Raw genomic sequence first — 27,848 nt, 5'->3', positions numbered from 1 at the left:
TTGTTGGGCCCGCCCCTTTCACGGTTATCGCTTCTCGGCCTTTTGGCTAAGATCAAGTGTAGTATCTGTTCTTATCAGTTTAATATCTGATACGTCCCCTATCTGGGGACCATATATTAAATGGATTTTTGAGAACGGGGGCCGATTTCGAAGCTTGCTTCCGTCGCCCTATGCATTGACCCGATATGGCAGTATCTTCGGGTACAGTGCACCACCCCCTTACAGGGTTAAAAAGAAAGATTCCTACTTTCATTGCTACCTGCTTGCTGGCTAGCCAGCTAGCCAGCCCTGTGGGCCTTGCTGCTGCTGCTGCTGCTGCTGCAGCCAAAAAACAAAAGGTGGTGCTGCTGCTGCTTCTGCTGCTTCTGCTTGTGTCTGGCCGCTGTTGGAGCGTCCAGGCACAGGACTTCTGCTGCTGCTGACTAAATGGCCTCCTTAATTGGATCATTTGAGTAGCCAGCACACCTGTGCAGGTAGGGCATGACATGATAGGCAGCTGCCTTGATAGCGGGTGGGTGCTGAATGTTCCTAATTGACAAAATAAGATTAATGCTTATGAAGAAATATAAAATCTCATCCCTTCCCCAATATCGCGCCACACCCCTACCCCTTAATTCCCTGGTTGAACTTGATGGACATATGTCTTTTTTCGACCGTACTAACTATGTAACTATGTAACATAACATGGGGGGGTCTCCTGGCTGTTCACACAGGTGTGTCATTGCTGTACATTGACCATGCATTGCTTCTGTGGTATTGCAAAGGCAAAGACAAATGCTTCCAGCCATCCATTGCACTAATGGATTGGTCATCAGCTGGCTGTCTATGTCCCGCATCAATATAGACCAAAGTACAGAGGGTTAGGCTATGCTATAGTGCACCTACCTGATGCATCAGAAGGTGCGAGGCCCTTGCTAAATTCTGTGCACAGACTTTGAGATCTATGCTTTAGACTGTATCTAAACCTGCTCCAACATGGACTGACATTCTGGCCTACTTTCAGCCGATGCGACTTGTCTGTCGCTGAACAGTCGCTTTTTATGTATTCAGCACCTATGTATAATGTTGTAAAAATGCTCTAGAAGCTAAAGTCGCAGAAATGTCACACATATTTGGCCTGCAACTTTCTGTGCGACAAATTCAGACAGGAAAAATCAGTATAAATCCTTAGAAAATTATCCCCCAGTGTCTCCATCTGCTGGCGGTATTGAATAAGCATTGCTGCACTGATGGGGTATGCATTAGACGAAAAAAAAGAAGAAAAAGAAGAATAATACGCCCAGAAAAGAGGCGAAAAGGAGAAAAACGTAAAAAAACGTGAAAAAAAAGTAAGAGGAAGAGAAGGGAAAAAAAGGTGGAAATGGGTTTAAAAGTGATTTCGGCGGAGAAATATATATATATATATATATATATATATATATATATATATATATATACGCGCACACACACACATATATATAAACGTATTCTCCGTTGAGATATTGCAGCCGCTGCTGTGTCCAGGCCCAGGAGCCTTAGCACTGTGCTGTGATGTCACTCAATACCACTGACATCACTAGGTGTAAACAACATCTCTCCTTTGCTGTGTATGTGACTATGGAGCTGTTTGGTGATGTCGTCTATTATGGCCTTCATAGAAGCAACAGGAGATTGTTGCATCCATCTAGAACCCTCAGAACTACAGTGCTATGATGTCACTCACTTCCACAGGCCTTGCAGAGTGTAAACAACAACAACCCAGCTTTGTTGTGTATGTAACCATAGGGATTGTGATGTCACCTAGAACCTTCACAGCAGCGACAGCTTTATGAGGAGCATCAGCACTGCTCTGCCTGAGCAGAACCATCACCGCCATAGGTTGTCAAATAACCCGGATTTAACCCACACAGGTAAGTCCAATGGGGTGCAGGCATGTCCTCTATGCTTACAGCTTCCCGTGGGTGTTGGTTTGATACCGTTTGGGGACAGCCAAGGAGGCATCTGCAGGCAACAAAGGTAGGTGTGTGCTTGTGTGTGTGTTTCCTATGCAGATCCTAAGCCCAGTGTCACATGCAAGTAGGAGGAGTAAGAAGGGTTCCTGGCAAATCCGGGTTATGGATTGCATTTAAAAAGGCCCCGTGGGAGTGCAATGGGCCCCTGTCTTGCTGCTTAGCAATAATGGTATGGGTTTAGGTTCTGCTGTGTGTACTGGTGGTTGACTGCCCCCCAGCCCAGAGTGTGCATGGAAAATTGTCTGGCAGCCTCCCTGACAGCAAGCAGTGATAGTGCCCATGAAGGGGACCTTGTTGGGCCCGCCCCTTTCACGGTTATCGCTTCTCGGCCTTTTGGCTAAGATCAAGTGTAGTATCTGTTCTTATCAGTTTAATATCTGATACGTCCCCTATCTGGGGACCATATATTAAATGGATTTTTGAGAACGGGGGCCGATTTCGAAGCTTGCTTCCGTCGCCCTATGCATTGACCCGATATGGCAGTATCTTCGGGTACAGTGCACCACCCCCTTACAGGGTTAAAAAGAAAGATTCCTACTTTCATTGCTACCTGCTTGCTGGCTAGCCAGCTAGCCAGCCCTGTGGGCCTTGCTGCTGCTGCTGCTGCTGCTGCAGCCAAAAAACAAAAGGTGGTGCTGCTGCTGCTTCTGCTGCTTCTGCTTGTGTCTGGCCGCTGTTGGAGCGTCCAGGCACAGGACTTCTGCTGCTGCTGACTAAATGGCCTCCTTAATTGGATCATTTGAGTAGCCAGCACACCTGTGCAGGTAGGGCATGACATGATAGGCAGCTGCCTTGATAGCGGGTGGGTGCTGAATGTTCCTAATTGACAAAATAAGATTAATGCTTATGAAGAAATATAAAATCTCATCCCTTCCCCAATATCGCGCCACACCCCTACCCCTTAATTCCCTGGTTGAACTTGATGGACATATGTCTTTTTTCGACCGTACTAACTATGTAACTATGTAACATAACATGGGGGGGTCTCCTGGCTGTTCACACAGGTGTGTCATTGCTGTACATTGACCATGCATTGCTTCTGTGGTATTGCAAAGGCAAAGACAAATGCTTCCAGCCATCCATTGCACTAATGGATTGGTCATCAGCTGGCTGTCTATGTCCCGCATCAATATAGACCAAAGTACAGAGGGTTAGGCTATGCTATAGTGCACCTACCTGATGCATCAGAAGGTGCGAGGCCCTTGCTAAATTCTGTGCACAGACTTTGAGATCTATGCTTTAGACTGTATCTAAACCTGCTCCAACATGGACTGACATTCTGGCCTACTTTCAGCCGATGCGACTTGTCTGTCGCTGAACAGTCGCTTTTTATGTATTCAGCACCTATGTATAATGTTGTAAAAATGCTCTAGAAGCTAAAGTCGCAGAAATGTCACACATATTTGGCCTGCAACTTTCTGTGCGACAAATTCAGACAGGAAAAATCAGTATAAATCCTTAGAAAATTATCCCCCAGTGTCTCCATCTGCTGGCGGTATTGAATAAGCATTGCTGCACTGATGGGGTATGCATTAGACGAAAAAAAAGAAGAAAAAGAAGAATAATACGCCCAGAAAAGAGGCGAAAAGGAGAAAAACGTAAAAAAACGTGAAAAAAAAGTAAGAGGAAGAGAAGGGAAAAAAAGGTGGAAATGGGTTTAAAAGTGATTTCGGCGGAGAAATATATATATATATATATATATATATATATATATATATACGCGCACACACACACATATATATAAACGTATTCTCCGTTGAGATATTGCAGCCGCTGCTGTGTCCAGGCCCAGGAGCCTTAGCACTGTGCTGTGATGTCACTCAATACCACTGACATCACTAGGTGTAAACAACATCTCTCCTTTGCTGTGTATGTGACTATGGAGCTGTTTGGTGATGTCGTCTATTATGGCCTTCATAGAAGCAACAGGAGATTGTTGCATCCATCTAGAACCCTCAGAACTACAGTGCTATGATGTCACTCACTTCCACAGGCCTTGCAGAGTGTAAACAACAACAACCCAGCTTTGCTGTGTATGTAACCATAGGGATTGTGATGTCACCTAGAACCTTCACAGCAGCGACAGCTTTATGAGGAGCATCAGCACTGCTCTGCCTGAGCAGAACCATCACCGCCATAGGTTGTCAAATAACCCGGATTTAACCCACACAGGTAAGTCCAATGGGGTGCAGGCATGTCCTCTATGCTTACAGCTTCCCGTGGGTGTTGGTTTGATACCGTTTGGGGACAGCCAAGGAGGCATCTGCAGGCAACAAAGGTAGGTGTGTGCTTGTGTGTGTGTTTCCTATGCAGATCCTAAGCCCAGTGTCACATGCAAGTAGGAGGAGTAAGAAGGGTTCCTGGCAAATCCGGGTTATGGATTGCATTTAAAAAGGCCCCGTGGGAGTGCAATGGGCCCCTGTCTTGCTGCTTAGCAATAATGGTATGGGTTTAGGTTCTGCTGTGTGTACTGGTGGTTGACTGCCCCCCAGCCCAGAGTGTGCATGGAAAATTGTCTGGCAGCCTCCCTGACAGCAAGCAGTGATAGTGCCCATGAAGGGGACCTTGTTGGGCCCGCCCCTTTCACGGTTATCGCTTCTCGGCCTTTTGGCTAAGATCAAGTGTAGTATCTGTTCTTATCAGTTTAATATCTGATACGTCCCCTATCTGGGGACCATATATTAAATGGATTTTTGAGAACGGGGGCCGATTTCGAAGCTTGCTTCCGTCGCCCTATGCATTGACCCGATATGGCAGTATCTTCGGGTACAGTGCACCACCCCCTTACAGGGTTAAAAAGAAAGATTCCTACTTTCATTGCTACCTGCTTGCTGGCTAGCCAGCTAGCCAGCCCTGTGGGCCTTGCTGCTGCTGCTGCTGCTGCTGCAGCCAAAAAACAAAAGGTGGTGCTGCTGCTGCTTCTGCTGCTTCTGCTTGTGTCTGGCCGCTGTTGGAGCGTCCAGGCACAGAACTTCTGCTGCTGCTGACTAAATGGCCTCCTTAATTGGATCATTTGAGTAGCCAGCACACCTGTGCAGGTAGGGCATGACATGATAGGCAGCTGCCTTGATAGCGGGTGGGTGCTGAATGTTCCTAATTGACAAAATAAGATTAATGCTTATGAAGAAATATAAAATCTCATCCCTTCCCCAATATCGCGCCACACCCCTACCCCTTAATTCCCTGGTTGAACTTGATGGACATATGTCTTTTTTCGACCGTACTAACTATGTAACTATGTAACATAACATGGGGGGGTCTCCTGGCTGTTCACACAGGTGTGTCATTGCTGTACATTGACCATGCATTGCTTCTGTGGTATTGCAAAGGCAAAGACAAATGCTTCCAGCCATCCATTGCACTAATGGATTGGTCATCAGCTGGCTGTCTATGTCCCGCATCAATATAGACCAAAGTACAGAGGGTTAGGCTATGCTATAGTGCACCTACCTGATGCATCAGAAGGTGCGAGGCCCTTGCTAAATTCTGTGCACAGACTTTGAGATCTATGCTTTAGACTGTATCTAAACCTGCTCCAACATGGACTGACATTCTGGCCTACTTTCAGCCGATGCGACTTGTCTGTCGCTGAACAGTCGCTTTTTATGTATTCAGCACCTATGTATAATGTTGTAAAAATGCTCTAGAAGCTAAAGTCGCAGAAATGTCACACATATTTGGCCTGCAACTTTCTGTGCGACAAATTCAGACAGGAAAAATCAGTATAAATCCTTAGAAAATTATCCCCCAGTGTCTCCATCTGCTGGCGGTATTGAATAAGCATTGCTGCACTGATGGGGTATGCATTAGACGAAAAAAAAGAAGAAAAAGAAGAATAATACGCCCAGAAAAGAGGCGAAAAGGAGAAAAACGTAAAAAAACGTGAAAAAAAAGTAAGAGGAAGAGAAGGGAAAAAAAGGTGGAAATGGGTTTAAAAGTGATTTCGGCGGAGAAATATATATATATATATATATATATATATATATATATATATATATACGCGCACACACACACATATATATAAACGTATTCTCCGTTGAGATATTGCAGCCGCTGCTGTGTCCAGGCCCAGGAGCCTTAGCACTGTGCTGTGATGTCACTCAATACCACTGACATCACTAGGTGTAAACAACATCTCTCCTTTGCTGTGTATGTGACTATGGAGCTGTTTGGTGATGTCGTCTATTATGGCCTTCATAGAAGCAACAGGAGATTGTTGCATCCATCTAGAACCCTCAGAACTACAGTGCTATGATGTCACTCACTTCCACAGGCCTTGCAGAGTGTAAACAACAACAACCCAGCTTTGTTGTGTATGTAACCATAGGGATTGTGATGTCACCTAGAACCTTCACAGCAGCGACAGCTTTATGAGGAGCATCAGCACTGCTCTGCCTGAGCAGAACCATCACCGCCATAGGTTGTCAAATAACCCGGATTTAACCCACACAGGTAAGTCCAATGGGGTGCAGGCATGTCCTCTATGCTTACAGCTTCCCGTGGGTGTTGGTTTGATACCGTTTGGGGACAGCCAAGGAGGCATCTGCAGGCAACAAAGGTAGGTGTGTGCTTGTGTGTGTGTTTCCTATGCAGATCCTAAGCCCAGTGTCACATGCAAGTAGGAGGAGTAAGAAGGGTTCCTGGCAAATCCGGGTTATGGATTGCATTTAAAAAGGCCCCGTGGGAGTGCAATGGGCCCCTGTCTTGCTGCTTAGCAATAATGGTATGGGTTTAGGTTCTGCTGTGTGTACTGGTGGTTGACTGCCCCCCAGCCCAGAGTGTGCATGGAAAATTGTCTGGCAGCCTCCCTGACAGCAAGCAGTGATAGTGCCCATGAAGGGGACCTTGTTGGGCCCGCCCCTTTCACGGTTATCGCTTCTCGGCCTTTTGGCTAAGATCAAGTGTAGTATCTGTTCTTATCAGTTTAATATCTGATACGTCCCCTATCTGGGGACCATATATTAAATGGATTTTTGAGAACGGGGGCCGATTTCGAAGCTTGCTTCCGTCGCCCTATGCATTGACCCGATATGGCAGTATCTTCGGGTACAGTGCACCACCCCCTTACAGGGTTAAAAAGAAAGATTCCTACTTTCATTGCTACCTGCTTGCTGGCTAGCCAGCTAGCCAGCCCTGTGGGCCTTGCTGCTGCTGCTGCTGCTGCTGCAGCCAAAAAACAAAAGGTGGTGCTGCTGCTGCTTCTGCTGCTTCTGCTTGTGTCTGGCCGCTGTTGGAGCGTCCAGGCACAGGACTTCTGCTGCTGCTGACTAAATGGCCTCCTTAATTGGATCATTTGAGTAGCCAGCACACCTGTGCAGGTAGGGCATGACATGATAGGCAGCTGCCTTGATAGCGGGTGGGTGCTGAATGTTCCTAATTGACAAAATAAGATTAATGCTTATGAAGAAATATAAAATCTCATCCCTTCCCCAATATCGCGCCACACCCCTACCCCTTAATTCCCTGGTTGAACTTGATGGACATATGTCTTTTTTCGACCGTACTAACTATGTAACTATGTAACATAACATGGGGGGGTCTCCTGGCTGTTCACACAGGTGTGTCATTGCTGTACATTGACCATGCATTGCTTCTGTGGTATTGCAAAGGCAAAGACAAATGCTTCCAGCCATCCATTGCACTAATGGATTGGTCATCAGCTGGCTGTCTATGTCCCGCATCAATATAGACCAAAGTACAGAGGGTTAGGCTATGCTATAGTGCACCTACCTGATGCATCAGAAGGTGCGAGGCCCTTGCTAAATTCTGTGCACAGACTTTGAGATCTATGCTTTAGACTGTATCTAAACCTGCTCCAACATGGACTGACATTCTGGCCTACTTTCAGCCGATGCGACTTGTCTGTCGCTGAACAGTCGCTTTTTATGTATTCAGCACCTATGTATAATGTTGTAAAAATGCTCTAGAAGCTAAAGTCGCAGAAATGTCACACATATTTGGCCTGCAACTTTCTGTGCGACAAATTCAGACAGGAAAAATCAGTATAAATCCTTAGAAAATTATCCCCCAGTGTCTCCATCTGCTGGCGGTATTGAATAAGCATTGCTGCACTGATGGGGTATGCATTAGACGAAAAAAAAGAAGAAAAAGAAGAATAATACGCCCAGAAAAGAGGCGAAAAGGAGAAAAACGTGAAAAAAAAGTAAGAGGAAGAGAAGGGAAAAAAAGGTGGAAATGGGTTTAAAAGTGATTTCGGCGGAGAAATATATATATATATATATATATATATATATATATATATATATATATATACGCGCACACACACACATATATATAAACGTATTCTCCGTTGAGATATTGCAGCCGCTGCTGTGTCCAGGCCCAGGAGCCTTAGCACTGTGCTGTGATGTCACTCAATACCACTGACATCACTAGGTGTAAACAACATCTCTCCTTTGCTGTGTATGTGACTATGGAGCTGTTTGGTGATGTCGTCTATTATGGCCTTCATAGAAGCAACAGGAGATTGTTGCATCCATCTAGAACCCTCAGAACTACAGTGCTATGATGTCACTCACTTCCACAGGCCTTGCAGAGTGTAAACAACAACAACCCAGCTTTGTTGTGTATGTAACCATAGGGATTGTGATGTCACCTAGAACCTTCACAGCAGCGACAGCTTTATGAGGAGCATCAGCACTGCTCTGCCTGAGCAGAACCATCACCGCCATAGGTTGTCAAATAACCCGGATTTAACCCACACAGGTAAGTCCAATGGGGTGCAGGCATGTCCTCTATGCTTACAGCTTCCCGTGGGTGTTGGTTTGATACCGTTTGGGGACAGCCAAGGAGGCATCTGCAGGCAACAAAGGTAGGTGTGTGCTTGTGTGTGTGTTTCCTATGCAGATCCTAAGCCCAGTGTCACATGCAAGTAGGAGGAGTAAGAAGGGTTCCTGGCAAATCCGGGTTATGGATTGCATTTAAAAAGGCCCCGTGGGAGTGCAATGGGCCCCTGTCTTGCTGCTTAGCAATAATGGTATGGGTTTAGGTTCTGCTGTGTGTACTGGTGGTTGACTGCCCCCCAGCCCAGAGTGTGCATGGAAAATTGTCTGGCAGCCTCCCTGACAGCAAGCAGTGATAGTGCCCATGAAGGGGACCTTGTTGGGCCCGCCCCTTTCACGGTTATCGCTTCTCGGCCTTTTGACTAAGATCAAGTGTAGTATCTGTTCTTATCAGTTTAATATCTGATACGTCCCCTATCTGGGGACCATATATTAAATGGATTTTTGAGAACGGGGGCCGATTTCGAAGCTTGCTTCCGTCGCCTTATGCATTGACCCGATATGGCAGTATCTTCGGGTACAGTGCACCACCCCCTTACAGGGTTAAAAAGAAAGATTCCTACTTTCATTGCTACCTGCTTGCTGGCTAGCCAGCTAGCCAGCCCTGTGGGCCTTGCTGCTGCTGCTGCTGCTGCAGCCAAAAAACAAAAGGTGGTGCTGCTGCTGCTTCTGCTGCTTCTGCTTGTGTCTGGCCGCTGTTGGAGCGTCCAGGCACAGGACTTCTGCTGCTGCTGACTAAATGGCCTCCTTAATTGGATCATTTGAGTAGCCAGCACACACCTGTGCAGGTAGGGCATGACATGATAGGCAGCTGCCTTGATAGCGGGTGGGTGCTGAATGTTCCTAATTGACAAAATAAGATTAATGCTTATGAAGAAATATAAAATCTCATCCCTTCCCCAATATCGCGCCACACCCCTACCCCTTAATTCCCTGGTTGAACTTGATGGACATATGTCTTTTTTCGACCGTACTAACTATGTAACTATGTAACATAACATGGGGGGGTCTCCTGGCTGTTCACACAGGTGTGTCATTGCTGTACATTGACCATGCATTGCTTCTGTGGTATTGCAAAGGCAAAGACAAATGCTTCCAGCCATCCATTGCACTAATGGATTGGTCATCAGCTGGCTGTCTATGTCCCGCATCAATATAGACCAAAGTACAGAGGGTTAGGCTATGCTATAGTGCACCTACCTGATGCATCAGAAGGTGCGAGGCCCTTGCTAAATTCTGTGCACAGACTTTGAGATCTATGCTTTAGACTGTATCTAAACCTGCTCCAACATGGACTGACATTCTGGCCTACTTTCAGCCGATGCGACTTGTCTGTCGCTGAACAGTCGCTTTTTATGTATTCAGCACCTATGTATAATGTTGTAAAAATGCTCTAGAAGCTAAAGTCGCAGAAATGTCACACATATTTGGCCTGCAACTTTCTGTGCGACAAATTCAGACAGGAAAAATCAGTATAAATCCTTAGAAAATTATCCCCCAGTGTCTCCATCTGCTGGCGGTATTGAATAAGCATTGCTGCACTGATGGGGTATGCATTAGACGAAAAAAAAGAAGAAAAAGAAGAATAATACGCCCAGAAAAGAGGCGAAAAGGAGAAAAACGTAAAAAAACGTGAAAAAAAAGTAAGAGGAAGAGAAGGGAAAAAAAGGTGGAAATGGGTTTAAAAGTGATTTCGGCGGAGAATATATATATATATATATATATATATATATATATATATATATACGCGCACACACACACATATATATAAACGTATTCTCCGTTGAGATATTGCAGCCGCTGCTGTGTCCAGGCCCAGGAGCCTTAGCACTGTGCTGTGATGTCACTCAATACCACTGACATCACTAGGTGTAAACAACATCTCTCCTTTGCTGTGTATGTGACTATGGAGCTGTTTGGTGATGTCGTCTATTATGGCCTTCATAGAAGCAACAGGAGATTGTTGCATCCATCTAGAACCCTCAGAACTACAGTGCTATGATGTCACTCACTTCCACAGGCCTTGCAGAGTGTAAACAACAACAACCCAGCTTTGTTGTGTATGTAACCATAGGGATTGTGATGTCACCTAGAACCTTCACAGCAGCGACAGCTTTATGAGGAGCATCAGCACTGCTCTGCCTGAGCAGAACCATCACCGCCATAGGTTGTCAAATAACCCGGATTTAACCCACACAGGTAAGTCCAATGGGGTGCAGGCATGTCCTCTATGCTTACAGCTTCCCGTGGGTGTTGGTTTGATACCGTTTGGGGACAGCCAAGGAGGCATCTGCAGGCAACAAAGGTAGGTGTGTGCTTGTGTGTGTGTTTCCTATGCAGATCCTAAGCCCAGTGTCACATGCAAGTAGGAGGAGTAAGAAGGGTTCCTGGCAAATCCGGGTTATGGATTGCATTTAAAAAGGCCCCGTGGGAGTGCAATGGGCCCCTGTCTTGCTGCTTAGCAATAATGGTATGGGTTTAGGTTCTGCTGTGTGTACTGGTGGTTGACTGCCCCCCAGCCCAGAGTGTGCATGGAAAATTGTCTGGCAGCCTCCCTGACAGCAAGCAGTGATAGTGCCCATGAAGGGGACCTTGTTGGGCCCGCCCCTTTCACGGTTATCGCTTCTCGGCCTTTTGGCTAAGATCAAGTGTAGTATCTGTTCTTATCAGTTTAATATCTGATACGTCCCCTATCTGGGGACCATATATTAAATGGATTTTTGAGAACGGGGGCCGATTTCGAAGCTTGCTTCCGTCGCCCTATGCATTGACCCGATATGGCAGTATCTTCGGGTACAGTGCACCACCCCCTTACAGGGTTAAAAAGAAAGATTCCTACTTTCATTGCTACCTGCTTGCTGGCTAGCCAGCTAGCCAGCCCTGTGGGCCTTGCTGCTGCTGCTGCTGCTGCTGCAGCCAAAAAACAAAAGGTGGTGCTGCTGCTGCTTCTGCTGCTTCTGCTTGTGTCTGGCCGCTGTTGGAGCGTCCAGGCACAGGACTTCTGCTGCTGCTGACTAAATGGCCTCCTTAATTGGATCATTTGAGTAGCCAGCACACCTGTGCAGGTAGGGCATGACATGATAGGCAGCTGCCTTGATAGCGGGTGGGTGCTGAATGTTCCTAATTGACAAAATAAGATTAATGCTTATGAAGAAATATAAAATCTCATCCCTTCCCCAATATCGCGCCACACCCCTACCCCTTAATTCCCTGGTTGAACTTGATGGACATATGTCTTTTTTCGACCGTACTAACTATGTAACTATGTAACATAACATGGGGGGGTCTCCTGGCTGTTCACACAGGTGTGTCATTGCTGTACATTGACCATGCATTGCTTCTGTGGTATTGCAAAGGCAAAGACAAATGCTTCCAGCCATCCATTGCACTAATGGATTGGTCATCAGCTGGCTGTCTATGTCCCGCATCAATATAGACCAAAGTACAGAGGGTTAGGCTATGCTATAGTGCACCTACCTGATGCATCAGAAGGTGCGAGGCCCTTGCTAAATTCTGTGCACAGACTTTGAGATCTATGCTTTAGACTGTATCTAAACCTGCTCCAACATGGACTGACATTCTGGCCTACTTTCAGCCGATGCGACTTGTCTGTCGCTGAACAGTCGCTTTTTATGTATTCAGCACCTATGTATAATGTTGTAAAAATGCTCTAGAAGCTAAAGTCGCAGAAATGTCACACATATTTGGCCTGCAACTTTCTGTGCGACAAATTCAGACAGGAAAAATCAGTATAAATCCTTAGAAAATTATCCCCCAGTGTCTCCATCTGCTGGCGGTATTGAATAAGCATTGCTGCACTGATGGGGTATGCATTAGACGAAAAAAAAGAAGAAAAAGAAGAATAATACGCCCAGAAAAGAGGCGAAAAGGAGAAAAACGTAAAAAAACGTGAAAAAAAAGTAAGAGGAAGAGAAGGGAAAAAAAGGTGGAAATGGGTTTAAAAGTGATTTCGGCGGAGAAATATATATATATATATATATATATATATATATATATATATATATATACGCGCACACACACACATATATATAAACGTATTCTCCGTTGAGATATTGCAGCCGCTGCTGTGTCCAGGCCCAGGAGCCTTAGCACTGTGCTGTGATGTCACTCAATACCACTGACATCACTAGGTGTAAACAACATCTCTCCTTTGCTGTGTATGTGACTATGGAGCTGTTTGGTGATGTCGTCTATTATGGCCTTCATAGAAGCAACAGGAGATTGTTGCATCCATCTAGAACCCTCAGAACTACAGTGCTATGATGTCACTCACTTCCACAGGCCTTGCAGAGTGTAAACAACAACAACCCAGCTTTGTTGTGTATGTAACCATAGGGATTGTGATGTCACCTAGAACCTTCACAGCAGCGACAGCTTTATGAGGAGCATCAGCACTGCTCTGCCTGAGCAGAACCATCACCGCCATAGGTTGTCAAATAACCCGGATTTAACCCACACAGGTAAGTCCAATGGGGTGCAGGCATGTCCTCTATGCTTACAGCTTCCCGTGGGTGTTGGTTTGATACCGTTTGGGGACAGCCAAGGAGGCATCTGCAGGCAACAAAGGTAGGTGTGTGCTTGTGTGTGTGTTTCCTATGCAGATCCTAAGCCCAGTGTCACATGCAAGTAGGAGGAGTAAGAAGGGTTCCTGGCAAATCCGGGTTATGGATTGCATTTAAAAAGGCCCCGTGGGAGTGCAATGGGCCCCTGTCTTGCTGCTTAGCAATAATGGTATGGGTTTAGGTTCTGCTGTGTGTACTGGTGGTTGACTGCCCCCCAGCCCAGAGTGTGCATGGAAAATTGTCTGGCAGCCTCCCTGACAGCAAGCAGTGATAGTGCCCATGAAGGGGACCTTGTTGGGCCCGCCCCTTTCACGGTTATCGCTTCTCGGCCTTTTGGCTAAGATCAAGTGTAGTATCTGTTCTTATCAGTTTAATATCTGATACGTCCCCTATCTGGGGACCATATATTAAATGGATTTTTGAGAACGGGGGCCGATTTCGAAGCTTGCTTCCGTCGCCCTATGCATTGACCCGATATGGCAGTATCTTCGGGTACAGTGCACCACCCCCTTACAGGGTTAAAAAGAAAGATTCCTACTTTCATTGCTACCTGCTTGCTGGCTAGCCAGCTAGCCAGCCCTGTGGGCCTTGCTGCTGCTGCTGCTGCTGCTGCAGCCAAAAAACAAAAGGTGGTGCTGCTGCTGCTTCTGCTGCTTCTGCTTGTGTCTGGCCGCTGTTGGAGCGTCCAGGCACAGGACTTCTGCTGCTGCTGACTAAATGGCCTCCTTAATTGGATCATTTGAGTAGCCAGCACACCTGTGCAGGTAGGGCATGACATGATAGGCAGCTGCCTTGATAGCGGGTGGGTGCTGAATGTTCCTAATTGACAAAATAAGATTAATGCTTATGAAGAAATATAAAATCTCATCCCTTCCCCAATATCGCGCCACACCCCTACCCCTTAATTCCCTGGTTGAACTTGATGGACATATGTCTTTTTTCGACCGTACTAACTATGTAACTATGTAACATAACATGGGGGGGTCTCCTGGCTGTTCACACAGGTGTGTCATTGCTGTACATTGACCATGCATTGCTTCTGTGGTATTGCAAAGGCAAAGACAAATGCTTCCAGCCATCCATTCACTAATGGATTGGTCATCAGCTGGCTGTCTATGTCCCGCATCAATATAGACCAAAGTACAGAGGGTTAGGCTATGCTATAGTGCACCTACCTGATGCATCAGAAGGTGCGAGGCCCTTGCTAAATTCTGTGCACAGACTTTGAGATCTATGCTTTAGACTGTATCTAAACCTGCTCCAACATGGACTGACATTCTGGCCTACTTTCAGCCGATGCGACTTGTCTGTCGCTGAACAGTCGCTTTTTATGTATTCAGCACCTATGTATAATGTTGTAAAAATGCTCTAGAAGCTAAAGTCGCAGAAATGTCACACATATTTGGCCTGCAACTTTCTGTGCGACAAATTCAGACAGGAAAAATCAGTATAAATCCTTAGAAAATTATCCCCCAGTGTCTCCATCTGCTGGCGGTATTGAATAAGCATTGCTGCACTGATGGGGTATGCATTAGACGAAAAAAAAGAAGAAAAAGAAGAATAATACGCCCAGAAAAGAGGCGAAAAGGAGAAAAACGTAAAAAAACGTGAAAAAAAAGTAAGAGGAAGAGAAGGGAAAAAAAGGTGGAAATGGGTTTAAAAGTGATTTCGGCGGAGAAATATATATATATATATATATATATATATATATATATATATATATATACGCGCACACACACACATATATATAAACGTATTCTCCGTTGAGATATTGCAGCCGCTGCTGTGTCCAGGCCCAGGAGCCTTAGCACTGTGCTGTGATGTCACTCAATACCACTGACATCACTAGGTGTAAACAACATCTCTCCTTTGCTGTGTATGTGACTATGGAGCTGTTTGGTGATGTCGTCTATTATGGCCTTCATAGAAGCAACAGGAGATTGTTGCATCCATCTAGAACCCTCAGAACTACAGTGCTATGATGTCACTCACTTCCACAGGCCTTGCAGAGTGTAAACAACAACAACCCAGCTTTGTTGTGTATGTAACCATAGGGATTGTGATGTCACCTAGAACCTTCACAGCAGCGACAGCTTTATGAGGAGCATCAGCACTGCTCTGCCTGAGCAGAACCATCACCGCCATAGGTTGTCAAATAACCCGGATTTAACCCACACAGGTAAGTCCAATGGGGTGCAGGCATGTCCTCTATGCTTACAGCTTCCCGTGGGTGTTGGTTTGATACCGTTTGGGGACAGCCAAGGAGGCATCTGCAGGCAACAAAGGTAGGTGTGTGCTTGTGTGTGTGTTTCCTATGCAGATCCTAAGCCCAGTGTCACATGCAAGTAGGAGGAGTAAGAAGGGTTCCTGGCAAATCCGGGTTATGGATTGCATTTAAAAAGGCCCCGTGGGAGTGCAATGGGCCCCTGTCTTGCTGCTTAGCAATAATGGTATGGGTTTAGGTTCTGCTGTGTGTACTGGTGGTTGACTGCCCCCCAGCCCAGAGTGTGCATGGAAAATTGTCTGGCAGCCTCCCTGACAGCAAGCAGTGATAGTGCCCATGAAGGGGACCTTGTTGGGCCCGCCCCTTTCACGGTTATCGCTTCTCGGCCTTTTGGCTAAGATCAAGTGTAGTATCTGTTCTTATCAGTTTAATATCTGATACGTCCCCTATCTGGGGACCATATATTAAATGGATTTTTGAGAACGGGGGCCGATTTCGAAGCTTGCTTCCGTCGCCCTATGCATTGACCCGATATGGCAGTATCTTCGGGTACAGTGCACCACCCCCTTACAGGGTTAAAAAGAAAGATTCCTACTTTCATTGCTACCTGCTTGCTGGCTAGCCAGCTAGCCAGCCCTGTGGGCCTTGCTGCTGCTGCTGCTGCTGCTGCAGCCAAAAAACAAAAGGTGGTGCTGCTGCTGCTTCTGCTGCTTCTGCTTGTGTCTGGCCGCTGTTGGAGCGTCCAGGCACAGGACTTCTGCTGCTGCTGACTAAATGGCCTCCTTAATTGGATCATTTGAGTAGCCAGCACACCTGTGCAGGTAGGGCATGACATGATAGGCAGCTGCCTTGATAGCGGGTGGGTGCTGAATGTTCCTAATTGACAAAATAAGATTAATGCTTATGAAGAAATATAAAATCTCATCCCTTCCCCAATATCGCGCCACACCCCTACCCCTTAATTCCCTGGTTGAACTTGATGGACATATGTCTTTTTTCGACCGTACTAACTATGTAACTATGTAACATAACATGGGGGGGTCTCCTGGCTGTTCACACAGGTGTGTCATTGCTGTACATTGACCATGCATTGCTTCTGTGGTATTGCAAAGGCAAAGACAAATGCTTCCAGCCATCCATTGCACTAATGGATTGGTCATCAGCTGGCTGTCTATGTCCCGCATCAATATAGACCAAAGTACAGAGGGTTAGGCTATGCTATAGTGCACCTACCTGATGCATCAGAAGGTGCGAGGCCCTTGCTAAATTCTGTGCACAGACTTTGAGATCTATGCTTTAGACTGTATCTAAACCTGCTCCAACATGGACTGACATTCTGGCCTACTTTCAGCCGATGCGACTTGTCTGTCGCTGAACAGTCGCTTTTTATGTATTCAGCACCTATGTATAATGTTGTAAAAATGCTCTAGAAGCTAAAGTCGCAGAAATGTCACACATATTTGGCCTGCAACTTTCTGTGCGACAAATTCAGACAGGAAAAATCAGTATAAATCCTTAGAAAATTATCCCCCAGTGTCTCCATCTGCTGGCGGTATTGAATAAGCATTGCTGCACTGATGGGGTATGCATTAGACGAAAAAAAAGAAGAAAAAGAAGAATAATACGCCCAGAAAAGAGGCGAAAAGGAGAAAAACGTAAAAAAACGTGAAAAAAAAGTAAGAGGAAGAGAAGGGAAAAAAAGGTGGAAATGGGTTTAAAAGTGATTTCGGCGGAGAAATATATATATATATATATATATATATATATATATATATATATATATACGCGCACACACACACATATATATAAACGTATTCTCCGTTGAGATATTGCAGCCGCTGCTGTGTCCAGGCCCAGGAGCCTTAGCACTGTGCTGTGATGTCACTCAATACCACTGACATCACTAGGTGTAAACAACATCTCTCCTTTGCTGTGTATGTGACTATGGAGCTGTTTGGTGATGTCGTCTATTATGGCCTTCATAGAAGCAACAGGAGATTGTTGCATCCATCTAGAACCCTCAGAACTACAGTGCTATGATGTCACTCACTTCCACAGGCCTTGCAGAGTGTAAACAACAACAACCCAGCTTTGTTGTGTATGTAACCATAGGGATTGTGATGTCACCTAGAACCTTCACAGCAGCGACAGCTTTATGAGGAGCATCAGCACTGCTCTGCCTGAGCAGAACCATCACTGCCATAGGTTGTCAAATAACCCGGATTTAACCCACACAGGTAAGTCCAATGGGGTGCAGGCATGTCCTCTATGCTTACAGCTTCCCGTGGGTGTTGGTTTGATACCGTTTGGGGACAGCCAAGGAGGCATCTGCAGGCAACAAAGGTAGGTGTGTGCTTGTGTGTGTGTTTCCTATGCAGATCCTAAGCCCAGTGTCACATGCAAGTAGGAGGAGTAAGAAGGGTTCCTGGCAAATCCGGGTTATGGATTGCATTTAAAAAGGCCCCGTGGGAGTGCAATGGGCCCCTGTCTTGCTGCTTAGCAATAATGGTATGGGTTTAGGTTCTGCTGTGTGTACTGGTGGTTGACTGCCCCCCAGCCCAGAGTGTGCATGGAAAATTGTCTGGCAGCCTCCCTGACAGCAAGCAGTGATAGTGCCCATGAAGGGGACCTTGTTGGGCCCGCCCCTTTCACGGTTATCGCTTCTCGGCCTTTTGGCTAAGATCAAGTGTAGTATCTGTTCTTATCAGTTTAATATCTGATACGTCCCCTATCTGGGGACCATATATTAAATGGATTTTTGAGAACGGGGGCCGATTTCGAAGCTTGCTTCCGTCGCCCTATGCATTGACCCGATATGGCAGTATCTTCGGGTACAGTGCACCACCCCCTTACAGGGTTAAAAAGAAAGATTCCTACTTTCATTGCTACCTGCTTGCTGGCTAGCCAGCTAGCCAGCCCTGTGGGCCTTGCTGCTGCTGCTGCTGCTGCTGCAGCCAAAAAACAAAAGGTGGTGCTGCTGCTGCTTCTGCTGCTTCTGCTTGTGTCTGGCCGCTGTTGGAGCGTCCAGGCACAGGACTTCTGCTGCTGCTGACTAAATGGCCTCCTTAATTGGATCATTTGAGTAGCCAGCACACCTGTGCAGGTAGGGCATGACATGATAGGCAGCTGCCTTGATAGCGGGTGGGTGCTGAATGTTCCTAATTGACAAAATAAGATTAATGCTTATGAAGAAATATAAAATCTCATCCCTTCCCCAATATCGCGCCACACCCCTACCCCTTAATTCCCTGGTTGAACTTGATGGACATATGTCTTTTTTCGACCGTACTAACTATGTAACTATGTAACATAACATGGGGGGGTCTCCTGGCTGTTCACACAGGTGTGTCATTGCTGTACATTGACCATGCATTGCTTCTGTGGTATTGCAAAGGCAAAGACAAATGCTTCCAGCCATCCATTGCACTAATGGATTGGTCATCAGCTGGCTGTCTATGTCCCGCATCAATATAGACCAAAGTACAGAGGGTTAGGCTATGCTATAGTGCACCTACCTGATGCATCAGAAGGTGCGAGGCCCTTGCTAAATTCTGTGCACAGACTTTGAGATCTATGCTTTAGACTGTATCTAAACCTGCTCCAACATGGACTGACATTCTGGCCTACTTTCAGCCGATGCGACTTGTCTGTCGCTGAACAGTCGCTTTTTATGTATTCAGCACCTATGTATAATGTTGTAAAAATGCTCTAGAAGCTAAAGTCGCAGAAATGTCACACATATTTGGCCTGCAACTTTCTGTGCGACAAATTCAGACAGGAAAAATCAGTATAAATCCTTAGAAAATTATCCCCCAGTGTCTCCATCTGCTGGCGGTATTGAATAAGCATTGCTGCACTGATGGGGTATGCATTAGACGAAAAAAAAGAAGAAAAAGAAGAATAATACGCCCAGAAAAGAGGCGAAAAGGAGAAAAACGTAAAAAAACGTGAAAAAAAAGTAAGAGGAAGAGAAGGGAAAAAAAGGTGGAAATGGGTTTAAAAGTGATTTCGGCGGAGAAATATATATATATATATATATATATATATATATATATATATATATATACGCGCACACACACACATATATATAAACGTATTCTCCGTTGAGATATTGCAGCCGCTGCTGTGTCCAGGCCCAGGAGCCTTAGCACTGTGCTGTGATGTCACTCAATACCACTGACATCACTAGGTGTAAACAACATCTCTCCTTTGCTGTGTATGTGACTATGGAGCTGTTTGGTGATGTCGTCTATTATGGCCTTCATAGAAGCAACAGGAGATTGTTGCATCCATCTAGAACCCTCAGAACTACAGTGCTATGATGTCACTCACTTCCACAGGCCTTGCAGAGTGTAAACAACAACAACCCAGCTTTGTTGTGTATGTAACCATAGGGATTGTGATGTCACCTAGAACCTTCACAGCAGCGACAGCTTTATGAGGAGCATCAGCACTGCTCTGCCTGAGCAGAACCATCACCGCCATAGGTTGTCAAATAACCCGGATTTAACCCACACAGGTAAGTCCAATGGGGTGCAGGCATGTCCTCTATGCTTACAGCTTCCCGTGGGTGTTGGTTTGATACCGTTTGGGGACAGCCAAGGAGGCATCTGCAGGCAACAAAGGTAGGTGTGTGCTTGTGTGTGTGTTTCCTATGCAGATCCTAAGCCCAGTGTCACATGCAAGTAGGAGGAGTAAGAAGGGTTCCTGGCAAATCCGGGTTATGGATTGCATTTAAAAAGGCCCCGTGGGAGTGCAATGGGCCCCTGTCTTGCTGCTTAGCAATAATGGTATGGGTTTAGGTTCTGCTGTGTGTACTGGTGGTTGACTGCCCCCCAGCCCAGAGTGTGCATGGAAAATTGTCTGGCAGCCTCCCTGACAGCAAGCAGTGATAGTGCCCATGAAGGGGACCTTGTTGGGCCCGCCCCTTTCACGGTTATCGCTTCTCGGCCTTTTGGCTAAGATCAAGTGTAGTATCTGTTCTTATCAGTTTAATATCTGATACGTCCCCTATCTGGGGACCATATATTAAATGGATTTTTGAGAACGGGGGCCGATTTCGAAGCTTGCTTCCGTCGCCCTATGCATTGACCCGATATGGCAGTATCTTCGGGTACAGTGCACCACCCCCTTACAGGGTTAAAAAGAAAGATTCCTACTTTCATTGCTACCTGCTTGCTGGCTAGCCAGCTAGCCAGCCCTGTGGGCCTTGCTGCTGCTGCTGCTGCTGCTGCAGCCAAAAAACAAAAGGTGGTGCTGCTGCTGCTTCTGCTGCTTCTGCTTGTGTCTGGCCGCTGTTGGAGCGTCCAGGCACAGGACTTCTGCTGCTGCTGACTAAATGGCCTCCTTAATTGGATCATTTGAGTAGCCAGCACACCTGTGCAGGTAGGGCATGACATGATAGGCAGCTGCCTTGATAGCGGGTGGGTGCTGAATGTTCCTAATTGACAAAATAAGATTAATGCTTATGAAGAAATATAAAATCTCATCCCTTCCCCAATATCGCGCCACACCCCTACCCCTTAATTCCCTGGTTGAACTTGATGGACATATGTCTTTTTTCGACCGTACTAACTATGTAACTATGTAACATAACATGGGGGGGTCTCCTGGCTGTTCACACAGGTGTGTCATTGCTGTACATTGACCATGCATTGCTTCTGTGGTATTGCAAAGGCAAAGACAAATGCTTCCAGCCATCCATTGCACTAATGGATTGGTCATCAGCTGGCTGTCTATGTCCCGCATCAATATAGACCAAAGTACAGAGGGTTAGGCTATGCTATAGTGCACCTACCTGATGCATCAGAAGGTGCGAGGCCCTTGCTAAATTCTGTGCACAGACTTTGAGATCTATGCTTTAGACTGTATCTAAACCTGCTCCAACATGGACTGACATTCTGGCCTACTTTCAGCCGATGCGACTTGTCTGTCGCTGAACAGTCGCTTTTTATGTATTCAGCACCTATGTATAATGTTGTAAAAATGCTCTAGAAGCTAAAGTCGCAGAAATGTCACACATATTTGGCCTGCAACTTTCTGTGCGACAAATTCAGACAGGAAAAATCAGTATAAATCCTTAGAAAATTATCCCCCAGTGTCTCCATCTGCTGGCGGTATTGAATAAGCATTGCTGCACTGATGGGGTATGCATTAGACGAAAAAAAAGAAGAAAAAGAAGAATAATACGCCCAGAAAAGAGGCGAAAAGGAGAAAAACGTAAAAAAACGTGAAAAAAAAGTAAGAGGAAGAGAAGGGAAAAAAAGGTGGAAATGGGTTTAAAAGTGATTTCGGCGGAGAAATATATATATATATATATATATATATATATATATATATATACGCGCACACACACACATATATATAAACGTATTCTCCGTTGAGATATTGCAGCCGCTGCTGTGTCCAGGCCCAGGAGCCTTAGCACTGTGCTGTGATGTCACTCAATACCACTGACATCACTAGGTGTAAACAACATCTCTCCTTTGCTGTGTATGTGACTATGGAGCTGTTTGGTGATGTCGTCTATTATGGCCTTCATAGAAGCAACAGGAGATTGTTGCATCCATCTAGAACCCTCAGAACTACAGTGCTATGATGTCACTCACTTCCACAGGCCTTGCAGAGTGTAAACAACAACAACCCAGCTTTGTTGTGTATGTAACCATAGGGATTGTGATGTCACCTAGAACCTTCACAGCAGCGACAGCTTTATGAGGAGCATCAGCACTGCTCTGCCTGAGCAGAACCATCACCGCCATAGGTTGTCAAATAACCCGGATTTAACCCACACAGGTAAGTCCAATGGGGTGCAGGCATGTCCTCTATGCTTACAGCTTCCCGTGGGTGTTGGTTTGATACCGTTTGGGGACAGCCAAGGAGGCATCTGCAGGCAACAAAGGTAGGTGTGTGCTTGTGTGTGTGTTTCCTATGCAGATCCTAAGCCCAGTGTCACATGCAAGTAGGAGGAGTAAGAAGGGTTCCTGGCAAATCCGGGTTATGGATTGCATTTAAAAAGGCCCCGTGGGAGTGCAATGGGCCCCTGTCTTGCTGCTTAGCAATAATGGTATGGGTTTAGGTTCTGCTGTGTGTACTGGTGGTTGACTGCCCCCCAGCCCAGAGTGTGCATGGAAAATTGTCTGGCAGCCTCCCTGACAGCAAGCAGTGATAGTGCCCATGAAGGGGACCTTGTTGGGCCCGCCCCTTTCACGGTTATCGCTTCTCGGCCTTTTGGCTAAGATCAAGTGTAGTATCTGTTCTTATCAGTTTAATATCTGATACGTCCCCTATCTGGGGACCATATATTAAATGGATTTTTGAGAACGGGGGCCGATTTCGAAGCTTGCTTCCGTCGCCCTATGCATTGACCCGATATGGCAGTATCTTCGGGTACAGTGCACCACCCCCTTACAGGGTTAAAAAGAAAGATTCCTACTTTCATTGCTACCTGCTTGCTGGCTAGCCAGCTAGCCAGCCCTGTGGGCCTTGCTGCTGCTGCTGCTGCTGCTGCAGCCAAAAAACAAAAGGTGGTGCTGCTGCTGCTTCTGCTGCTTCTGCTTGTGTCTGGCCGCTGTTGGAGCGTCCAGGCACAGGACTTCTGCTGCTGCTGACTAAATGGCCTCCTTAATTGGATCATTTGAGTAGCCAGCACACCTGTGCAGGTAGGGCATGACATGATAGGCAGCTGCCTTGATAGCGGGTGGGTGCTGAATGTTCCTAATTGACAAAATAAGATTAATGCTTATGAAGAAATATAAAATCTCATCCCTTCCCCAATATCGCGCCACACCCCTACCCCTTAATTCCCTGGTTGAACTTGATGGACATATGTCTTTTTTCGACCGTACTAACTATGTAACTATGTAACATAACATGGGGGGGTCTCCTGGCTGTTCACACAGGTGTGTCATTGCTGTACATTGACCATGCATTGCTTCTGTGGTATTGCAAAGGCAAAGACAAATGCTTCCAGCCATCCATTGCACTAATGGATTGGTCATCAGCTGGCTGTCTATGTCCCGCATCAATATAGACCAAAGTACAGAGGGTTAGGCTATGCTATAGTGCACCTACCTGATGCATCAGAAGGTGCGAGGCCCTTGCTAAATTCTGTGCACAGACTTTGAGATCTATGCTTTAGACTGTATCTAAACCTGCTCCAACATGGACTGACATTCTGGCCTACTTTCAGCCGATGCGACTTGTCTGTCGCTGAACAGTCGCTTTTTATGTATTCAGCACCTATGTATAATGTTGTAAAAATGCTCTAGAAGCTAAAGTCGCAGAAATGTCACACATATTTGGCCTGCAACTTTCTGTGCGACAAATTCAGACAGGAAAAATCAGTATAAATCCTTAGAAAATTATCCCCCAGTGTCTCCATCTGCTGGCGGTATTGAATAAGCATTGCTGCACTGATGGGGTATGCATTAGACGAAAAAAAAGAAGAAAAAGAAGAATAATACGCCCAGAAAAGAGGCGAAAAGGAGAAAAACGTAAAAAAACGTGAAAAAAAAGTAAGAGGAAGAGAAGGGAAAAAAAGGTGGAAATGGGTTTAAAAGTGATTTCGGCGGAGAAATATATATATATATATATATATATATATATATATATATATATATACGCGCACACACACACATATATATAAATGTATTCTCCGTTGAGATATTGCAGCCGCTGCTGTGTCCAGGCCCAGGAGCCTTAGCACTGTGCTGTGATGTCACTCAATACCACTGACATCACTAGGTGTAAACAACATCTCTCCTTTGCTGTGTATGTGACTATGGAGCTGTTTGGTGATGTCGTCTATTATGGCCTTCATAGAAGCAACAGGAGATTGTTGCATCCATCTAGAACCCTCAGAACTACAGTGCTATGATGTCACTCACTTCCACAGGCCTTGCAGAGTGTAAACAACAACAACCCAGCTTTGTTGTGTATGTAACCATAGGGATTGTGATGTCACCTAGAACCTTCACAGCAGCGACAGCTTTATGAGGAGCATCAGCACTGCTCTGCCTGAGCAGAACCATCACCGCCATAGGTTGTCAAATAACCCGGATTTAACCCACACAGGTAAGTCCAATGGGGTGCAGGCATGTCCTCTATGCTTACAGCTTCCCGTGGGTGTTGGTTTGATACCGTTTGGGGACAGCCAAGGAGGCATCTGCAGGCAACAAAGGTAGGTGTGTGCTTGTGTGTGTGTTTCCTATGCAGATCCTAAGCCCAGTGTCACATGCAAGTAGGAGGAGTAAGAAGGGTTCCTGGCAAATCCGGGTTATGGATTGCATTTAAAAAGGCCCCGTGGGAGTGCAATGGGCCCCTGTCTTGCTGCTTAGCAATAATGGTATGGGTTTAGGTTCTGCTGTGTGTACTGGTGGTTGACTGCCCCCCAGCCCAGAGTGTGCATGGAAAATTGTCTGGCAGCCTCCCTGACAGCAAGCAGTGATAGTGCCCATGAAGGGGACCTTGTTGGGCCCGCCCCTTTCACGGTTATCGCTTCTCGGCCTTTTGGCTAAGATCAAGTGTAGTATCTGTTCTTATCAGTTTAATATCTGATACGTCCCCTATCTGGGGACCATATATTAAATGGATTTTTGAGAACGGGGGCCGATTTCGAAGCTTGCTTCCGTCGCCCTATGCATTGACCCGATATGGCAGTATCTTCGGGTACAGTGCACCACCCCCTTACAGGGTTAAAAAGAAAGATTCCTACTTTCATTGCTACCTGCTTGCTGGCTAGCCAGCTAGCCAGCCCTGTGGGCCTTGCTGCTGCTGCTGCTGCTGCTGCAGCCAAAAAACAAAAGGTGGTGCTGCTGCTGCTTCTGCTGCTTCTGCTTGTGTCTGGCCGCTGTTGGAGCGTCCAGGCACAGGACTTCTGCTGCTGCTGACTAAATGGCCTCCTTAATTGGATCATTTGAGTAGCCAGCACACCTGTGCAGGTAGGGCATGACATGATAGGCAGCTGCCTTGATAGCGGGTGGGTGCTGAATGTTCCTAATTGACAAAATAAGATTAATGCTTATGAAGAAATATAAAATCTCATCCCTTCCCCAATATCGCGCCACACCCCTACCCCTTAATTCCCTGGTTGAACTTGATGGACATATGTCTTTTTTCGACCGTACTAACTATGTAACTATGTAACATAACATGGGGGGGTCTCCTGGCTGTTCACACAGGTGTGTCATTGCTGTACATTGACCATGCATTGCTTCTGTGGTATTGCAAAGGCAAAGACAAATGCTTCCAGCCATCCATTGCACTAATGGATTGGTCATCAGCTGGCTGTCTATGTCCCGCATCAATATAGACCAAAGTACAGAGGGTTAGGCTATGCTATAGTGCACCTACCTGATGCATCAGAAGGTGCGAGGCCCTTGCTAAATTCTGTGCACAGACTTTGAGATCTATGCTTTAGACTGTATCTAAACCTGCTCCAACATGGACTGACATTCTGGCCTACTTTCAGCCGATGCGACTTGTCTGTCGCTGAACAGTCGCTTTTTATGTATTCAGCACCTATGTATAATGTTGTAAAAATGCTCTAGAAGCTAAAGTCGCAGAAATGTCACACATATTTGGCCTGCAACTTTCTGTGCGACAAATTCAGACAGGAAAAATCAGTATAAATCCTTAGAAAATTATCCCCCAGTGTCTCCATCTGCTGGCGGTATTGAATAAGCATTGCTGCACTGATGGGGTATGCATTAGACGAAAAAAAAGAAGAAAAAGAAGAATAATACGCCCAGAAAAGAGGCGAAAAGGAGAAAAACGTAAAAAAACGTGAAAAAAAAGTAAGAGGAAGAGAAGGGAAAAAAAGGTGGAAATGGGTTTAAAAGTGATTTCGGCGGAGAAATATATATATATATATATATATATATATATACGCGCACACACACACATATATATAAACGTATTCTCCGTTGAGATATTGCAGCCGCTGCTGTGTCCAGGCCCAGGAGCCTTAGCACTGTGCTGTGATGTCACTCAATACCACTGACATCACTAGGTGTAAACAACATCTCTCCTTTGCTGTGTATGTGACTATGGAGCTGTTTGGTGATGTCGTCTATTATGGCCTTCATAGAAGCAACAGGAGATTGTTGCATCCATCTAGAACCCTCAGAACTACAGTGCTATGATGTCACTCACTTCCACAGGCCTTGCAGAGTGTAAACAACAACAACCCAGCTTTGTTGTGTATGTAACCATAGGGATTGTGATGTCACCTAGAACCTTCACAGCAGCGACAGCTTTATGAGGAGCATCAGCACTGCTCTGCCTGAGCAGAACCATCACCGCCATAGGTTGTCAAATAACCCGGATTTAACCCACACAGGTAAGTCCAATGGGGTGCAGGCATGTCCTCTATGCTTACAGCTTCCCGTGGGTGTTGGTTTGATACCGTTTGGGGACAGCCAAGGAGGCATCTGCAGGCAACAAAGGTAGGTGTGTGCTTGTGTGTGTGTTTCCTATGCAGATCCTAAGCCCAGTGTCACATGCAAGTAGGAGGAGTAAGAAGGGTTCCTGGCAAATCCGGGTTATGGATTGCATTTAAAAAGGCCCCGTGGGAGTGCAATGGGCCCCTGTCTTGCTGCTTAGCAATAATGGTATGGGTTTAGGTTCTGCTGTGTGTACTGGTGGTTGACTGCCCCCCAGCCCAGAGTGTGCATGGAAAATTGTCTGGCAGCCTCCCTGACAGCAAGCAGTGATAGTGCCCATGAAGGGGACCTTGTTGGGCCCGCCCCTTTCACGGTTATCGCTTCTCGGCCTTTTGGCTAAGATCAAGTGTAGTATCTGTTCTTATCAGTTTAATATCTGATACGTCCCCTATCTGGGGACCATATATTAAATGGATTTTTGAGAACGGGGGCCGATTTCGAAGCTTGCTTCCGTCGCCCTATGCATTGACCCGATATGGCAGTATCTTCGGGTACAGTGCACCACCCCCTTACAGGGTTAAAAAGAAAGATTCCTACTTTCATTGCTACCTGCTTGCTGGCTAGCCAGCTAGCCAGCCCTGTGGGCCTTGCTGCTGCTGCTGCTGCTGCTGCAGCCAAAAAACAAAAGGTGGTGCTGCTGCTGCTTCTGCTTGTGTCTGGCCGCTGTTGGAGCGTCCAGGCACAGGACTTCTGCTGCTGCTGACTAAATGGCCTCCTTAATTGGATCATTTGAGTAGCCAGCACACCTGTGCAGGTAGGGCATGACATGATAGGCAGCTGCCTTGATAGCGGGTGGGTGCTGA

At 46.1% G+C, this 27,848-nt stretch overlaps 13 non-coding genes across 13 annotated transcripts; all 13 read left to right on the top strand.

The window, feature by feature from the left end:
- The first annotated feature begins 26 nt into the window (after positions 1-26).
- LOC130301224 (U2 spliceosomal RNA) lies at positions 27-217 on the top strand. The gene has a single exon (XR_008851901.1). It is a non-coding gene; the product is annotated as a U2 spliceosomal RNA (small nuclear RNA).
- Positions 218-2,308: 2,091 nt separating this feature from the next.
- LOC130301223 (U2 spliceosomal RNA) lies at positions 2,309-2,499 on the top strand. The gene has a single exon (XR_008851900.1). It is a non-coding gene; the product is annotated as a U2 spliceosomal RNA (small nuclear RNA).
- A 2,083-nt stretch (positions 2,500-4,582) lies between these two features.
- LOC130301222 (U2 spliceosomal RNA) lies at positions 4,583-4,773 on the top strand. The gene has a single exon (XR_008851899.1). It is a non-coding gene; the product is annotated as a U2 spliceosomal RNA (small nuclear RNA).
- Positions 4,774-6,862: 2,089 nt separating this feature from the next.
- LOC130301221 (U2 spliceosomal RNA) lies at positions 6,863-7,053 on the top strand. Its single transcript, XR_008851897.1, has one exon. It is a non-coding gene; the product is annotated as a U2 spliceosomal RNA (small nuclear RNA).
- Positions 7,054-9,136: 2,083 nt separating this feature from the next.
- Positions 9,137-9,327, top strand: LOC130301256 (U2 spliceosomal RNA). The gene has a single exon (XR_008851934.1). It is a non-coding gene; the product is annotated as a U2 spliceosomal RNA (small nuclear RNA).
- Positions 9,328-11,412: 2,085 nt separating this feature from the next.
- LOC130301219 (U2 spliceosomal RNA) lies at positions 11,413-11,603 on the top strand. The gene has a single exon (XR_008851895.1). It is a non-coding gene; the product is annotated as a U2 spliceosomal RNA (small nuclear RNA).
- A 2,091-nt stretch (positions 11,604-13,694) lies between these two features.
- On the top strand, positions 13,695-13,885 carry LOC130301218 (U2 spliceosomal RNA). The gene has a single exon (XR_008851894.1). It is a non-coding gene; the product is annotated as a U2 spliceosomal RNA (small nuclear RNA).
- A 2,090-nt stretch (positions 13,886-15,975) lies between these two features.
- LOC130301217 (U2 spliceosomal RNA) lies at positions 15,976-16,166 on the top strand. The gene has a single exon (XR_008851893.1). It is a non-coding gene; the product is annotated as a U2 spliceosomal RNA (small nuclear RNA).
- A 2,091-nt stretch (positions 16,167-18,257) lies between these two features.
- On the top strand, positions 18,258-18,448 carry LOC130301216 (U2 spliceosomal RNA). The gene has a single exon (XR_008851891.1). It is a non-coding gene; the product is annotated as a U2 spliceosomal RNA (small nuclear RNA).
- A 2,091-nt stretch (positions 18,449-20,539) lies between these two features.
- On the top strand, positions 20,540-20,730 carry LOC130301215 (U2 spliceosomal RNA). Its single transcript, XR_008851890.1, has one exon. It is a non-coding gene; the product is annotated as a U2 spliceosomal RNA (small nuclear RNA).
- A 2,085-nt stretch (positions 20,731-22,815) lies between these two features.
- LOC130301214 (U2 spliceosomal RNA) lies at positions 22,816-23,006 on the top strand. The gene has a single exon (XR_008851889.1). It is a non-coding gene; the product is annotated as a U2 spliceosomal RNA (small nuclear RNA).
- Positions 23,007-25,095: 2,089 nt separating this feature from the next.
- On the top strand, positions 25,096-25,286 carry LOC130301213 (U2 spliceosomal RNA). The gene has a single exon (XR_008851888.1). It is a non-coding gene; the product is annotated as a U2 spliceosomal RNA (small nuclear RNA).
- Positions 25,287-27,361: 2,075 nt separating this feature from the next.
- Positions 27,362-27,552, top strand: LOC130301211 (U2 spliceosomal RNA). The gene has a single exon (XR_008851887.1). It is a non-coding gene; the product is annotated as a U2 spliceosomal RNA (small nuclear RNA).
- The last annotated feature ends 296 nt before the right edge of the window (positions 27,553-27,848 follow it).

This window comes from Hyla sarda, unplaced genomic scaffold, assembly GCF_029499605.1.
Source record: "Hyla sarda isolate aHylSar1 unplaced genomic scaffold, aHylSar1.hap1 scaffold_1114, whole genome shotgun sequence".
NCBI lineage: Eukaryota > Metazoa > Chordata > Amphibia > Anura > Hylidae > Hyla > Hyla sarda.
This window is presented reverse-complemented; position numbering and strand designations above follow the sequence as displayed.